The sequence below is a fragment of the Oenanthe melanoleuca genome, chromosome 5, assembly GCF_029582105.1.
Source record: "Oenanthe melanoleuca isolate GR-GAL-2019-014 chromosome 5, OMel1.0, whole genome shotgun sequence".
Lineage (NCBI taxonomy): Eukaryota > Metazoa > Chordata > Aves > Passeriformes > Muscicapidae > Oenanthe > Oenanthe melanoleuca.
Genome location: NC_079339.1, coordinates 26,390,246 through 26,405,194, shown reverse-complemented (window position 1 = coordinate 26,405,194; position 14,949 = coordinate 26,390,246). Strand labels below are relative to the sequence as shown.

At 39.0% G+C, this 14,949-nt stretch overlaps 1 protein-coding gene across 2 annotated transcripts in view; it reads right to left on the bottom strand.

Moving 5' to 3' along the window:
* Positions 1-8,622, bottom strand: part of MIDEAS (mitotic deacetylase associated SANT domain protein) — a 51,801-nt gene extending 43,179 nt beyond the window's left edge. The window contains exon 1 of one of the 2 annotated variants that reach the window (XM_056491859.1): positions 8,086-8,622. The gene's annotated coding sequence lies outside the window, so the exon portion shown is untranslated. Of the gene's footprint in view, positions 1-7,682; positions 7,897-8,085 lie in introns of those variants that run through there. The other variant, XM_056491860.1, reaches the window with a different exon arrangement.
* Positions 8,623-14,949: the final 6,327 nt, after the last annotated feature.

Below are 14,949 nucleotides of genomic sequence, written 5' to 3'. Positions count from 1 at the left end.
GTTCAAACAGTTTTCTTGTTTGCTTTTTGTCATATGGTCCTTGGAGTGTGCTATTATGGTGGTATACAGGCTGAAGTAAGTGTTTCCAATTTGAGATCAAAATTCCAAATATAGTTTAAATACCAATATCTCTCATGTAGGAAGCATTAAGAATTTCTAAATCTAAGTATCCTTCTATATTGGCACTTTTTAATTTTGTGTGAACATGAGAATGTTGGTTTGTGGGTTGTCTTTTAAAAACAAGAAGTTTTGCTCTTTCATCTAAATGTCATTCTTCCAGAAGTATCAATAGTAATTTGATAGTACTATAACAACAGAATATTGCCAATCAGGATTGGAACAAACTATTGATTTATCATCACTGGGGAAAAAGAAACACTTCTGTTAAGAAAAAAGTAAAAGCCATTTCAACATCACTTTAGTCAGCACAGAAGCAGCAGCATCTTGCCAACATGGATGATTTAACATCAACTCCAAGTATCAAGTACAGTGTCCCTTTAACTAAATGTCCATGTATGTGTGGTCAAGCAATTGCTGGTGTTGACAAGTATTTGGGCCACTGCCCTTGGTCTCATACTTGCCTAATGAAACCTCTGACAGAGGTGCCTAGCAGAGAAATCTATAAAGTCACTAAAAAGCATCAGCAAGCTGGAGGCCAGTGGAGGGTCTCTAGCCTTGCTCCATCACTTCTGTGTTAGAAGTGCATTTGTGATCCACGCCAGCTTCATCTGTCTCCTCTGCTTAATTCAGCAAATATACATTCATGCCACTCTCAGACAAACAAACAAAGACCTGCATCATGGCATTCATGTGTGCACAGGCAGGCTAGTTCATTTTAAAATGCCAGGAGAGATTACCTGAATAAAGACACTGAATTTTCCAGTGTGCAATTTATATCTGTAGTTATTGTTGTTGCTATTATTATTATTAAAGAGCTCTTCCAGCTGCAGAGAAAAACCTTACAAATCAAGGCTTCAAATCTGCATTTCTTTTGCTAACAAAGCTCTCTGTATTTTAATTTCCTCTCTAAAGGTAAGGTAACTAGGTTTATTTCCATTGCAAATAAAAAAAGCCCAGAGAGCTTTGTTCATCTTTTAAATAGAAAAATATCGTCATTGATTTCAATAAAGCTTCTTGCAGGGAAGCCCCTTATTCACTGTTAACAACTGCAAACCCAGAGTATAGTAACAGCTATATAACACTTCTCAGGTTTTTACTCAATTCTTCAAATGTTTATTCTTTACATCTCAAATTCAAAATTAAAATAAATTGCTTATAAGGAGTCTCACATTTTTTTTGTATCTTCTTAGGCAATAAAAGGTCTTTTTATCACAGATCAAGTTTTTCTACAGAAACATTTACAGTATATTTTCTGTAGAAAGAAAGCTGCAATAGCAAAATAAGTCAGCTAATACCATACCTCACATTTCACTTTTGCCAGAGAAAAAGGATTAAAACAAAGAGGAGCCCCATACTTCAAAAGGAAAGCAGTTCCCATACTTCAAAAGGAAAGAAAATGTCTTAAATATCCTTTTGACTCTTAAATGTATTTAGAAAATCATGATAACAAAAGACCACTTCAATGATGAAATTAGATAAGAAGTGAGGCTGACAATCAAATACAACATTTTGCACAATTATTTACTTACAATCACATCCTTCATGTGCAAAGGCTTTCTAGTTATTCATGAAGGACAGCTTAAGCCCCTAATAATCTGAATGCTTCACTAGTATGACAAAAGTCCAGCTTTTGTTTTTAATATATTCCTTTTCTTCCCTTGTTGAGGCATCTCAACATCTCTTAAAATGTTTATTTAAACAAATATTGTTTGGAAAGACTACATTATTTATTAATATATACTTATATTTTCTAAAAATTTGAAAATACAATAGCTTTACAATAAAACTTCCAGATAAATTTGTATTATTAATTAAATATTATAGATATTATAACTGTCCCCAGTACAAAGCATGTCTTATGCAGGAAAATATTTAGAGTTTGTCACAAAAGATTCAAAGAGAATAATTCAACTCAGAATTTTCAAAGTCATGAAATCAAACTAAATCAATAGGGGCAGTCAGATTTCCTTTTGCCAGTGTCACATATGTGTGTATTTGGGATCCTAAGTTGTCATCACTGGAACCTCCTAAAGCAGTCAGAATGTCTTACAGCTGCAGCTCTCTCTCCTCTGACCAGGAATTTGGCAGTGCTGGGATTTTGTTCTCAAATGGTATAAAATCAAATTTAAATAGGAAAATACTTTGCTAAATTCTTCTCCACCCAAGTGTAGTAATTTCCCACAAACACAGCAAACTCTCCTTTCAGGAAGTGCATGAAAGAATACATTATGTAGCAAGAAATAAAAGCCTGAAATTGAAACAGTTTAAACCCCCAAGAGTTTTGTTAAGGATATTATAAAACTGTAAACAACAATGCAATTCTTGACAAATTACCAGGTGACATATGCAGGAGTTGAAAAGGAAATGCTCAAGGAATCCCAGGTGTACACAAGCATAGCAGATAAGGCCACACCTAAGCATATGTGATTAAGTCAAGTTTGAAATCATGCAACATCCTCATGCAACTAGGGATCCAAACAAGAATGCACTTTTACCTATGAACTACACCATAACAAGGCTACTTGGAGATTATTCAGACTTCTGGGACTAGTTTCAACTTTGGACCTCATTACGATGCACAGGGCAGACAAGGTGGCAACATTTCAGCAGGCTGACTATGCCACAACACGCAGCTCCAGAGACCAACAGGTTCTGGTTTATCCATGTTTAAGGGAAGCAGCTGGAAACCCACCATCTGTACCACAGACAAGCTGCAAAACCAAACCAGTATTTCAAAAAGTCCTATCAGTTACAAGCTGTTCAAAAAAGAAAAGAAAAAATAGACAACAATAAAACTTGCAGTTATAATTCATGCATGTTTTGGTCGCCATTACTCTAGAAATAACAAAAGCAACATTATCAAAGACAACAAATTAAGATAAACCCCAAAATACAGCTTTATACTAGAAGTTAAAATAACAGTACAAAGTCAGTCAAAAAAACTTCAACATGGTTTTAAAAAAATTTTAAAATACCAAGCAAAATTTCCCAAACTACTCTAGCATAATGAGGAAAAGAAATATTTGTTCTCAGGGGAACTGAGTTATAAAATGAGATACATAAGGGTATTTAGCAAATAGTGTGTGTATATATAAACATACACAAACATTTGTCTTCCTAAAATAAATGATAAGAAGATATACCAATATATATCATTGTACTGTAATATGTCCTATGATGGGGAAAGCCAAGCAACTGAGAACCAACATGAAAACAGGCAGCAAAGAAAAAACAAAGCATAAACACTGGCTCGATTCCTCTTCCTGTCTCTTTACATCCCAATTCTGAAACATGTAATGTACCAGTAACATATTTAGTAAAAAAGGTATCAAAACTGTTTCTCAGTTTACTATTTTAGGTACTAATAGCACTTAACTATTTCAATCCTTACCAATGCTGTATTTAAACTACATAGAACCTAAACATTAATTTTCACTAATTAGGGTAAAAAGGAAAGCATTATTCCATGATTTGCTGTAAGCATTTCAAAATGTCTTTAAGAACAAAAATAAAATTAACACACACTGAACACTTTGCCACCCCCTCCCAATTTAGCTATTCCCAGTTTTCAACTTCTTGATTAACACCAGCCATCAATTCAACAAGGGGGCATTAATGTAATTTATTTGTACATAAAAAGAACATTAATTTTGGGGTATGTACATTTCAAAGAGTATCTGTACATTATGTTATAGACAGATTAATGTATTAAATTAATTTAAGCCTTGTTATCTGGTAGCTGTCAGTTGCACAAAATGCAATAAAAAGCTTTAAGAGAGCCTGAAATGCAAAGAATTAATTACCAAGATTATCTCTACATCCACATTCGAATGGCTGCTCCCAAATACCTGGACACTGACTGCATTCAAAATGCATGTATCCACCCTTTTTCCCAGTGTGCAGAGTAGAGCTTTCCCTCATAACTCTTTCAGTCACTGAGTCGATCAGCAGAGCACTAAGGGCTACAGTTGGACACGGTTCAGAAACAGAAGTTGTGCAAAGTGTTGTGAAGTGCTCCTTGAGCAGCCTCCTGCTGCAGACACATCCTATTTGTGCCCTTCGAGCTGCTGGAGCTGCCAAGGAGCTTCCACACGGAATGCAAGTGGCTGCTATGTAGCTACGAAAGCTTAAATTATTACTTGACCAGCCACCTCTTTCAGGGACCTCTGTAATACATAACGAGGATTTCTTAGTTTGAAGGCTCAAATCACACCAGGGGGAACGTGTGATTCAAAGTACAAGCAACTCCTGTCTGACATAAAGCTCTCTGCCACAATTGCAATTTTAGGGAAGGTCCTCAGGATATTTCCTTGAATTAGTAGTTCATCCCTCCTATTTACAAATTGCTCAGTGACAAGTCTTCCCTTTGGATGTGACTCATGATCCTTGGTTTGCCCGTGCCAGAACCTGCAGCTTTTTGGGCTTGTATTGCAAAACCTCACCACCAGAGCTCCTACCTCCCTCACCTCCCCATTTTGCACTATGAACACAGAAAGAAAAGTGGTTTATTTCTTATGTCTCTCAGAATGTAACTCATTGCACTGGAGACAACATTCATATTTACTATGTTTCATTTTAGCATAAACTGTAATTTACTGCAACCAGTACTAAGATTTTATGCAATGCTCCAGACAAAAAAAAAAAAAAAAAAAAAAAAAAAAAAAAAAAAGATTCCAGGGTTTTGGTATTTTGGGTGTTTTCTTTTTTATTATAGGGGAAATATTTAGAAAAAGTCAAACAGCAAAAAATAAACCACAACTCTTACCAACATTCTCATTCCACAATTTGATCAGTAGGTTAAAAAAAGTAGATTTACTAAATGTTTACCCAAACTCAATAGAAAACTATGTAAGTTTCTTGAGAAAACCTTCAAGAACTGCTAAGGGTACAGAAAATATATACACCTTTGCAAATGGGCTAGACAGATTTCTACTCTGTTTCATGGCAGTCCCTGTCTCCTTACATGCCTGGGCACACCTCCACACTCACACCACCAAGGTGGCCATTTCCAAAGAAAGGCTGCATGTCTTCAAGTCAGGGGTAACTTAAGGGTTTGATTAGCAGCTTGACAGAAAAGTATCATGAAAGGGATGACAGGCTTGAAAATATCTCCTGTGGTTCTGCAGCCACCACTGACAGGTGACCACAAGAGTGAAGGTGCGAAAAAAATGTAAACTAACATTTGGAGCATTTATGCAGGCTTTTGAAAAGCTTGCATTGTGCTACAGCCCTCATCATTTCCTATCACCACTACCCCCGTGCACCTGGATGGGTTAAAGGCTAGCACAGCTGCACCTTTGTTTTGCTAACATGCACACAAATGTGTATGTATCTATGATTAATTCCACTGAGAACCACAGGACAACTCAAGGACACGTAAGTTACCTACTGCTTTGTAGACAAGTCCAAAAAATCCTGGCCAAAAACTCTCTCCTACCACATTGGTTGTGAAAACCAAAAGACTTAACATAAGGAATAACTATGTTGTATCACTACCACAAATTATTCAAGAAATCTTTAAGAACTACTCCAGAGGTAATTTTGACATTAAAACATTGGTGAGTCAGTCAAGACATTAAGAACAATTTCATGAAAAAACTACAAGTAGAACATCTCAGTAATGCACGAATTAACATATATTTGTTTAATATGGTTTATTAAAACACAATGCTCCAATAAACTTATAGAAGATAGCAGGATAGTTTGTCACTAAGATAGTTTGTCAAATGACCAAAAAACAAAAAAAAACAAAACACTGTCAGCAGATCCCTTCACTCTTCGTTAACAAAGCCACATATATTTTACATGAAGCATTTTCTTGACAACCTCAGGAAACTACCAATAATAAGATGATCTGTGTCTTCAGTAAAATATGTTTTAGCTGAACACCAAGAAGTTTTAAAGCAGCTTTCCATTTTTATAGTACTTTTCGTTGCAATGCTCAAAATAATTTACAAGCCTTTGTGGCATTTGTTAAGATATCAGCTATAATAATGGAAGATAACCCTTGTAGAAAATTGTCTCTAATGTTAGAAAGGCCAGTTTCTGAGCACCAGATCTAAAACTTTCAGATCTGATACGTCAGGAATTCCAATACTCTCAAAACTAAGCTGATAAAAATAATTGGTGACCAGCATTTCTGAAAAACAAATCTTAGGGACCTCAAGTTGTACCCACAAGAACTTTGGCATAATTATGATGTTCTTTAAAGTCTTAGCTAAAAGCCTTGCTAATGCAGTGTCAGTGGTGCACTTTCTCAATGCCTCATACTATCCATCTGCCAACACTGCCTGCAAGATCACTGAACCAAATGCAACTTTTGAGTTAAAGTTACAAAAGCATGCTGTGAGCATATCGCTGGTCTGGTAGTTCTTTCAAGCTCTTTAAGTTTTTGCGGCCTGACATGAAGCTCTGCCCAGTGCTGTTCTCTCAATTTCCAAACAAGCTAGCTGAACTGCAGGTGCTTATTTTAATACAGGTATTTTTCCCCACACAAGCACACAGAAAATCAGACCAGAGCAAGAATTATGCTAAACGTGCAGGACTGTAGCAAACCTGCTTGGATTTCACTGGCTATATAATCACTTTAGATACGTGAACCCGCAGATTCAATGAGCTTTCAATTTCTGTCTGCTGTGATTTCAGAAACTACTAGTGGCGTTTCTGCTGAGTATTTCAGATCTGTGATTTCTACAATCGGCCTCACTCCATTTCTCCTACCTTCCTCTTCAAATTCTACGAAGAAGTCAAAGAGGAACGTGGCAGTTCAATGCAGAACACACTCTCTTTTTAGCATTTGCAATGCAAAACTTGGTTTTGTTCGGTACAGAAATCTTGCACAATAGCCTGCGTATACGTATTCGTTCCAACAATGCTGTCCTATGCAATCACTCTGTAATTACACACAGTCATAAAGCTGCTGCTGTTGCTGCTTGGAACTGCAGTCTCGCCCTCTAAACAACCTAATAGTCTCTGCGTTAGGACATTTCTTTTTCTCTCTTCCCCTCCCTTAACTGCTTGCTCCAGAGTACAGATTGCCTTTACACTAAGCTCAAAACACGTAGTCGGAATGAAATCAACTTATTATTTAAAAAATAGATTTTTTAAAAAGAATGTAAAGTAAATCTCTGTTAGCAAATAGAATATTTCGCTAATTCTGCAAGCTGCAACCACACAAGACTTTACAAACCAAAAATAAATCCTGCTTACGCCTGTTAAAAAAAACCCCGTAAGTATTATATAAGACTCTCACATACGCGCGTAGGTGTATTGTCAGCTTTTACTGCTAAACTGCAACGAATCGGTCTTTTGCAGTTGCTGCCAGAAAAGAACTGTACGCTTGAGAGCACGGGATTTTTCAAAAATTATCTAACAAATTCCTCCCCACCCTCCTCCACTGCGTAAACCCCAGCAGAGCCATCCGACCCCGGCCACGATGCGCGCCCAGCGGCGGCCGGGACTCGGGGCCCCGCGCACGCCGGGCTGCCCCGGCTCCGCCACGAGCCGAGAGAACCTCCCGCCGCCCCAACCAGCCCCCCAAAACTCCTCCGCAGGCAGCTCACCCGCACACAGACACATCCTGGAAGCGCTGCCGCAGCCAGGCAGCCACGAAGAAACCCCTCCGGAGCGCTCGTAAGAGGACAGGGCAGGAGGCGATGGCTCAGCAGCCGAGCCCGGACCCCCGCAGCAGGCGGGCCGGGAGCGCCGCTGCCCCGGCCCCGTGGGGCTGCGCGGCCCGGGCGCGGAGCCAGCCGCCCCCGTCACCTCCACAGGTACTTCTGCTCCTCATCCTGCACCCAGCACCCACAAACAAAGCACGCACCACCACCCCCAAAAGAAAAGCTCCAGGAAAGACACCCCCTCTCCAAAATGGCAGGAAAACGGAAGCAAATCGTGCAAATTTAAAAAAAAATAAATAAACGCTCTGAAAACAGGAGAAGGAAGAAAGAGAACGTGCTGGCTCACCTGCGCAGCCAGGCACGGCGGGCGCCGCGGGGAAACGTGGAGCGCCTGTTTGCAGAAGGGGGGCGGGAGGGAAGAAGGAGGGGGGAAAAAAAAAAAAAAAACCAAACTTTGTTTCTTTCTCTCCGGGACTCAGAGAAAGCGTCACTTCCTAGTGCGGTAAGCGGGGAGGCTCCCGGGCCCGGGCTCCTCAACTCCTCCTCCCGCCTTCCTCCTCCTCCCTCCGCGGCGCAGCTCCCTGCCGGCCCTCAGCGCCTCATCCCGGCACGGGCCTGGGCCCCCTGCCCTTGTCCACAGGTCTCGGCTTGACCTTCTGCGCTTGGCTGTCGCTGCTGTTGGCAGCGAAGGAGAGGAAATCCCCAGCGAGTGAGGGGCGGGCAGAGAGTTCGCAGCATTGATTTGAAAGCCAAGCCCTGCAAAATACTGCCGTGTCCAATACCCGGCGGAAAGCGCCGCTTTGATGCCCCGAGTTCAGAGCCAGCCTCTTCAGCGAGATCAGACTTCGTGTCCTTTCTCTCTAAAGAAAAACAAAGAGCTTTTCGGTTTTAAGGAAGGCCTCGTACCAAAAGAAAATATGCTTTTCTGTTTACGCTTTACGGTCCCTTTTCTCACTTTTTTAGAAGAAAAAGTGTGGGGGGTGGGAAGGAAGGGAGAAAGGATTTTAGTCTAATGCAAAGCCTCAGGTCGCGTCTATACTGGCAGCTGTTTTACTAGCGCCTGAAATTTACTTTCACAAGAACTCATACTTCTGAGGTTTCTAAAAATGTCCAGCTCCTCTTCTGGAATATGGCTTCCTCTGCTGCCTTGGTCCGAGAATAAAAAACGCAGTGTGCTGACAAATCCAGGCACGCTACTCTACCCTACTAAGGCAGGAAATAAAGAAGCTGTTTTGTCAATGCTCCCTCTGTAGACTGCTCTGCTACTCGAGTTTGTTAACAATCAACGAAACTTTTAGATTATAAAATAAACTTTAGACAGCATTCACAGATTAGATTCACATTCAGTGAAACGTGGAGCAACATAAAAATGCCGAACGTTTTTCTCCAGTGTGCACATTGCCACGTGTTCACCTTCATCCAGGCTCAGATCATTCAGTGCACACAGCAGCATTGCTAGGTTTTGGGGTTTTGGGCAGTTTCCCTTCCAGCATATATTGCCTTATAGAGTGAAATATAGAAGTAATTTTTGCACTGCTCACTGTAGTTTGTGTTTCTTTCACAATACCTCCTTGCAGAACTTTTTGCCAGGGAAGCTCAAGATGTGTAGAAACAGGAGCCCAGAGAAGTGACTTGCCCATGACTACAGATGCATAACCAGGTTACTCTGATGAGTCCCAGGTCAGCAGTCTAATTACCACACCCAATCTTTTCCTGTCGTGGTGCAGAGGGTAACAGTGAGACGCATGGTGGTGAAGAGCAAAACAGTAGCCACAGGTACTACTGGTAAGGGTTTTTTCTTTCACCACCAGAGGTATCATTTGATGCAACACTGTCTCAATAGGACCTTCAAGGAAAACTCTGCTGTAGCACCATTAATACATTTGCTCTTCCAAAGTCTCGATAGACAGGAACAATAGGTCAATAACTATTTAAATCAATACAGAAAGAATATTCCCAGATGTTCACAAATTACCTAATATGTAAAGCAAACATAAATTATTGAACATATAATATTTGCTGTAGTCAAAGGTATATAACTCATTAGTTTAATTTGCCCTAATAAAGATTGAAAAGAGACATTCAATAAACTGGAGTTATTTCCTCTCTGTTATGTTTGGCAATCGGTGACTCCCATGAAGCACATCAGATATTGATGAGATTGAAATTATTCATGTCAGCTTTCATTAGGGGTAAAACAAACCCAACCAAAAATAAACTCAAACTCCACCAGTCTTCTATGATTTTTAATTATGTTCTAAAAGCAAAGTGTATCTCTTTGTTCCACACAGTACAAATGCATGTTGTACTTCACCTGTTTGGAGGCTGGGAGCAAAATGATGAGCAGCATCTTGGGTTTCACAATACTTAATCACGTAAAAGCAGTAGACAATGGCAGAAACGTCATCATCCGGCTACAGAAGCTAGCATTGCGCAGAGCAGGGAGTGTGCTTTCTACCCTCCTATAGGAGATATTTTAAACTGCTGGGTTTGATAGTTCCCTCCTAAATAATGTATCAGGTAGATAGGAATCCTGCAGATCCAAAGATAACACAGTAACCACAAGGGCAAAGGTGAAACACACTGTAAAATGCAAAATCTATAGGAAAGGATTATCGTATTTCCTAAACATACCTAATGGGATGAGAACAAAAACAAGCAAGCAGGTAGGTACATCAACTAGTTTATAGATCTAAAATAAAATAAACACACTTCAAAGACACCATGGTGTTTATAGAGCTGTTGTTAGTGTTTACCTTCCTGAGCAATAAAATTTTTATGAAGTGTTTTGTAAGGATTTTACAGTTACGCACTCTTCAATTGTTTCTCTGTTCCTCACATTACATGGTCCTTACATCTTCTCCATAACCAGCCATCATAATTTTCTTCTTTTCAGTAACAGCTTTTGCTATGCTTTTTAAAAGCTGGGATTTTTTTCCTTTCCTCAGCATATTCTGAGACTACATGATGGCTGCACTTCTATCAGCTTTACCGTGACAAAACTTAATATACACGCATTCCCTGTTACATCTGTCATTATTACTACACTGGAGGAGACTGGAAGATCTCCTGGATATCAGCATATAAAATCTTAGTTTTCTTTGGCTTGTACAGACACATCTTGTAGTGTAACAACATCGACTCATGTCATTAATACACTGGATTGCACTGAGTCAGAATTTGCATTAAAGACTATGCTTTGTATACTTAAGTTTGCAAAACCAATCCACAGGCTCAGTAGGTGGCACTCTTTTCACCGGGTCAGAGTATAGCCAAAGTTGTGCTCCAGTATGATGGGAGACAATATAGAGCTATTAGTTCTCCCTAAAATTAAGTATAAAATGAAGGTCTTAACCACTATAGCTAATAGGAAAGCATTTACACCCTTTGTAATAAGAGTTTCAGAGTCTATTAAGCCTAAAGCTTAATCACACTGAAATTTCCTCTAGAATTTCAATAAGATATGATTTTTATTTAAAAATATTAATGTCAGCATAAACCAGTAATGAATAGCTGGTGTTTACCCAATAAATATATTCAATGCTCAGAGGCAGGGCTGCCTCTAGACAAGCCAGAGAATGGACTGACAGGAGCCATGTGGAGCTCAACACAGACCAATGCAAAGCCCTGCACTTTGTGCAGACTGATCTGCCATTGCATAGGCTGGGACTGGCAGGACACTGAGTGTCCCTTAATAAAATCTGGGGGTCCTGGTGGACAGTGGGAGAAACACCAGGCAGCATGAAGGCCCACACCATCCTGGTCTGTATAAAGAAAATCTGAGCTAGGTCAAGGGAAATTACTATTCCTCTTTACTCATAATTAGGTAGCCCTTATCTGGAATACTGTGCACAGTTTTGGGCATCCCAATATAAAAGAGATGTTAATAAACTGGAGCCAGTAGAAAGCAAGATGACCAGAGGGTGGAATAGATGTCCTCAGCAAGGAGAGGGTAATGGAAACAGTGATAATTTCAACCAGCTAGTGAGGATAGTGAAGCAATGAGCAACACCATTTGATGTCAATATTGACCCTGCTTTGAGCAGGAGATTGAACTGGTGACCTCCCAAAATCTCCTCCAACCCTACTGATACAATGATTCAAGAAAAGAATCCCTTCACCTCACATAAGAGGAGACTTAAATTATAGTTAAATAGCTTGAAAGTTTCTTTTAGGAAATATGAGTGATTGTTTCAGGTTTGTTGGGCATTAGTTTTTAGCTTGTGAATTTTGAAGACTATCAGCCTAATTACAAAGAAAGCTGTTCCCTCATAGTCACCATTTGCCAGCACTGTTACAGGAGAAAATGTTCATAAAAATGTTTTTTATACATGACCAATTACTCTCTACTACACAGAAAATTTAATTTCTCCAATACCAATGTCTGTCTCCGATCTCTGTCAAAATTAACTACTCAAGTTGCTACATTTGAAATATTATGCTAGGGCACAACTTCTCTTGGGGAAACTTGATGCAGACAGATAAAATGTTTGTAAAGAAAGGGTAAAAGGGTTTTCAAAAATTAAAAAAAAACCCCTTGTACCTATATTTTACTCTTCATATCTGACTTTAAAATTAAAACACTTCACTCAAACAAGATTTGAGCAGGATTCAGCTTCTTTGATCAACCTGGGGAGAAAATACATGTATTTATAGAGCACGCATGTGTAAATACATATGCTTACAACATACAGTGTGTCATGACCTGGCTCCCTAGAACCAGGAGGAAACCCTGTTACATGAGGACACTGTGGTTTAGAGAAGAAACCACATGTAAAACAAAGTTATTCACATTGCTTAAACACTACTGAAAGGAGCTCAGATGCCATGGTGGGAAAGACAGTGTGGGAATCTATGAAGTACCAAATTATATGGCATGGTGAAAACCAGGACTGTTGAAGCTTTCTTCCTAATTTTGCTAGCTTGTGTAAGAAGACTTTGCAGTCTTTCTGCATTTACTATCACTTTTCCCAGAATGCCACAATATTTACTTGTTTGTTTTATAAAAAACAGTCTGTGATAACATTGTTCACTAAAATTGAGAAAAAATACAGTATTTGAAGAAGCTAAGTGGTGAGCTGAAGGCCACATGAAGGTTCAATAGCTGAGCTTTGGTTAGCTCCAGACACTCAAGTCCACGTGTAAACTCTTCTGTCACACTATACTTTTCCTGTATTTTAGGAGCTCAGTATTCAGACTGTACTAAACATGCCCCATCACCAAAGTGTCACCGATCTATACATACAGTAATAGGACACCAAATGTTACTTGCTGTTCAGTTGACTGAATAGTGACACAAGTCTTTCTGAAAATTAGGTTCAAGTTACCTTAAGGAGGATGATATTAAAAAAAACCCCAAAACCTACAACAAAAAATATATTTTTAAAGAGCTGCCTGTATGCTGCCTCTGATTTTTTCTTAGATATTTATTATGTTTTCGCACATACTGTGTGAGAGGAACAATTACAGAATGAACTGATGAATATATGCATATTAGGACTCTGAAAATGTAAAGCACATAAATTCTTTAGCTCTATTTAGCTATTTATCATCATAATTTAGATAACATAAATAATAATACTACTACCTTGGGAAAATTCCATGGATCTCAAAAAGATCAAGAATACTTCAGATCAGTGGAAATGCTCCTGAAAAACACAGTAGGCAAAAAATATCAAAAACTGTAGGCATATGAAATTTTTAATCCTAATACATATTTTTAATGCTATAATCAGTAAACAGTTCAATGGCTACAATTGCAATAGATTTCTTTTCAGAATTTATCTCTCATTATGCATTACAAGAGTGCAGAATCCTTTAAAGGAACACACTCTGCTTCTACCAATGTGTAGACATGTAATTTCCAAAACTCTGGAGTTTTGGAAGTTTCTAGACCTGCTTTCAGGGGATTACATCAATCCCTGCAGCACAGTGGTTTCATAGTGAATATTTTATAAAATATGAGAGTAGTCCCACAGTTTCTGTGAAATATGCAAGACTGTCAAGAAATTAAAAGATAAATATTATTTTTGGTAGTAAATACTCTGATTAAGACTTAAGCGGATGATTCTCGGGGAGCACCAAGGGGCTACTCTTCAAGGGCCAGGAGCCAAAGAGATTTCTAAGGCTGGCAGGGCATGGCCTTTTCCAGCTAGGGCTGGTCCCACTACACCCAGTGAGGAAGGAGGGCAGGCCATGGAGTCAGTCCAAAACCCAGGACATCAGGCACTCCCATGGGATGAGGCTGGGCTGAAGTCAAGGGAGTAGAAAAGTTCACAGTTTGGGGCCAAGATCAAGTGCCAGGCATAGGCATGATTGCAGTCCAGCTGCAATGTAGCTCAGGCACAGCCATGTGCAAGACCCAGCTCAAAGCAGCTCCCAAGAAAATGTGGCAGAAGCCCCCCATGAGGCTTGTTTTGCCAGGTAACTCCCACTAAAGCTTCTTCTGTCTTTTCTTCCCCAAGATAACTAGCTGTGCTTTCTTTAAGCTGGCTTCGAGCCCAGGCAGAGAAACCCCCTAAGAAGCACTCAGAGTCCTAACAACAACAAATGAACAGGAAAAGATATACTGACAGCATGTACTGTGAAGTAATATTCACAGCTTGATTGAATTTAGTGTAATAGCAGAAATAGAGATTGGAATTTGAAACAATAAGCTGTGTTTTTTTTCTGTCTTTGTATAACATTAATGGTATTTACTAGGAATAAGTATTACAGACAATCATCTAGGTTGTTCCTTTAATACTCTGAGTAGACCAATTTCTTTTTGAAGCATGCAGAAGTTAATTAATTTGATCTATAGGCTATTTAGTAATATAAAAATAAGGTTTGCATCATTGACATCAAGAAACTGGTAATAACTAATAGTGCACGGTGTATAAATATTTTCAGGATTCTGTAATATTTGTGTTATGTATTATTCATATGTGCAAGATATATATATATATATATATATATATATATATATATATATATATATATATATATATATATATATAAGAACATCCTTAAAGTAATCTCTTACAGACAACATCAACTAGGAGCTCCTCCTGAGCTTCAGTAGCTCATATATTACAAGCAGCAATCTCAAAACCCATTTCAAAGCATTTGACACTTACAGTCATTCAAGAACTTTTAGCCCAAACAGGTTTTAGTGATAATGACTCAGAATCATTGAAATTAAATTGAAATGCATGCTGCATAAATCTAG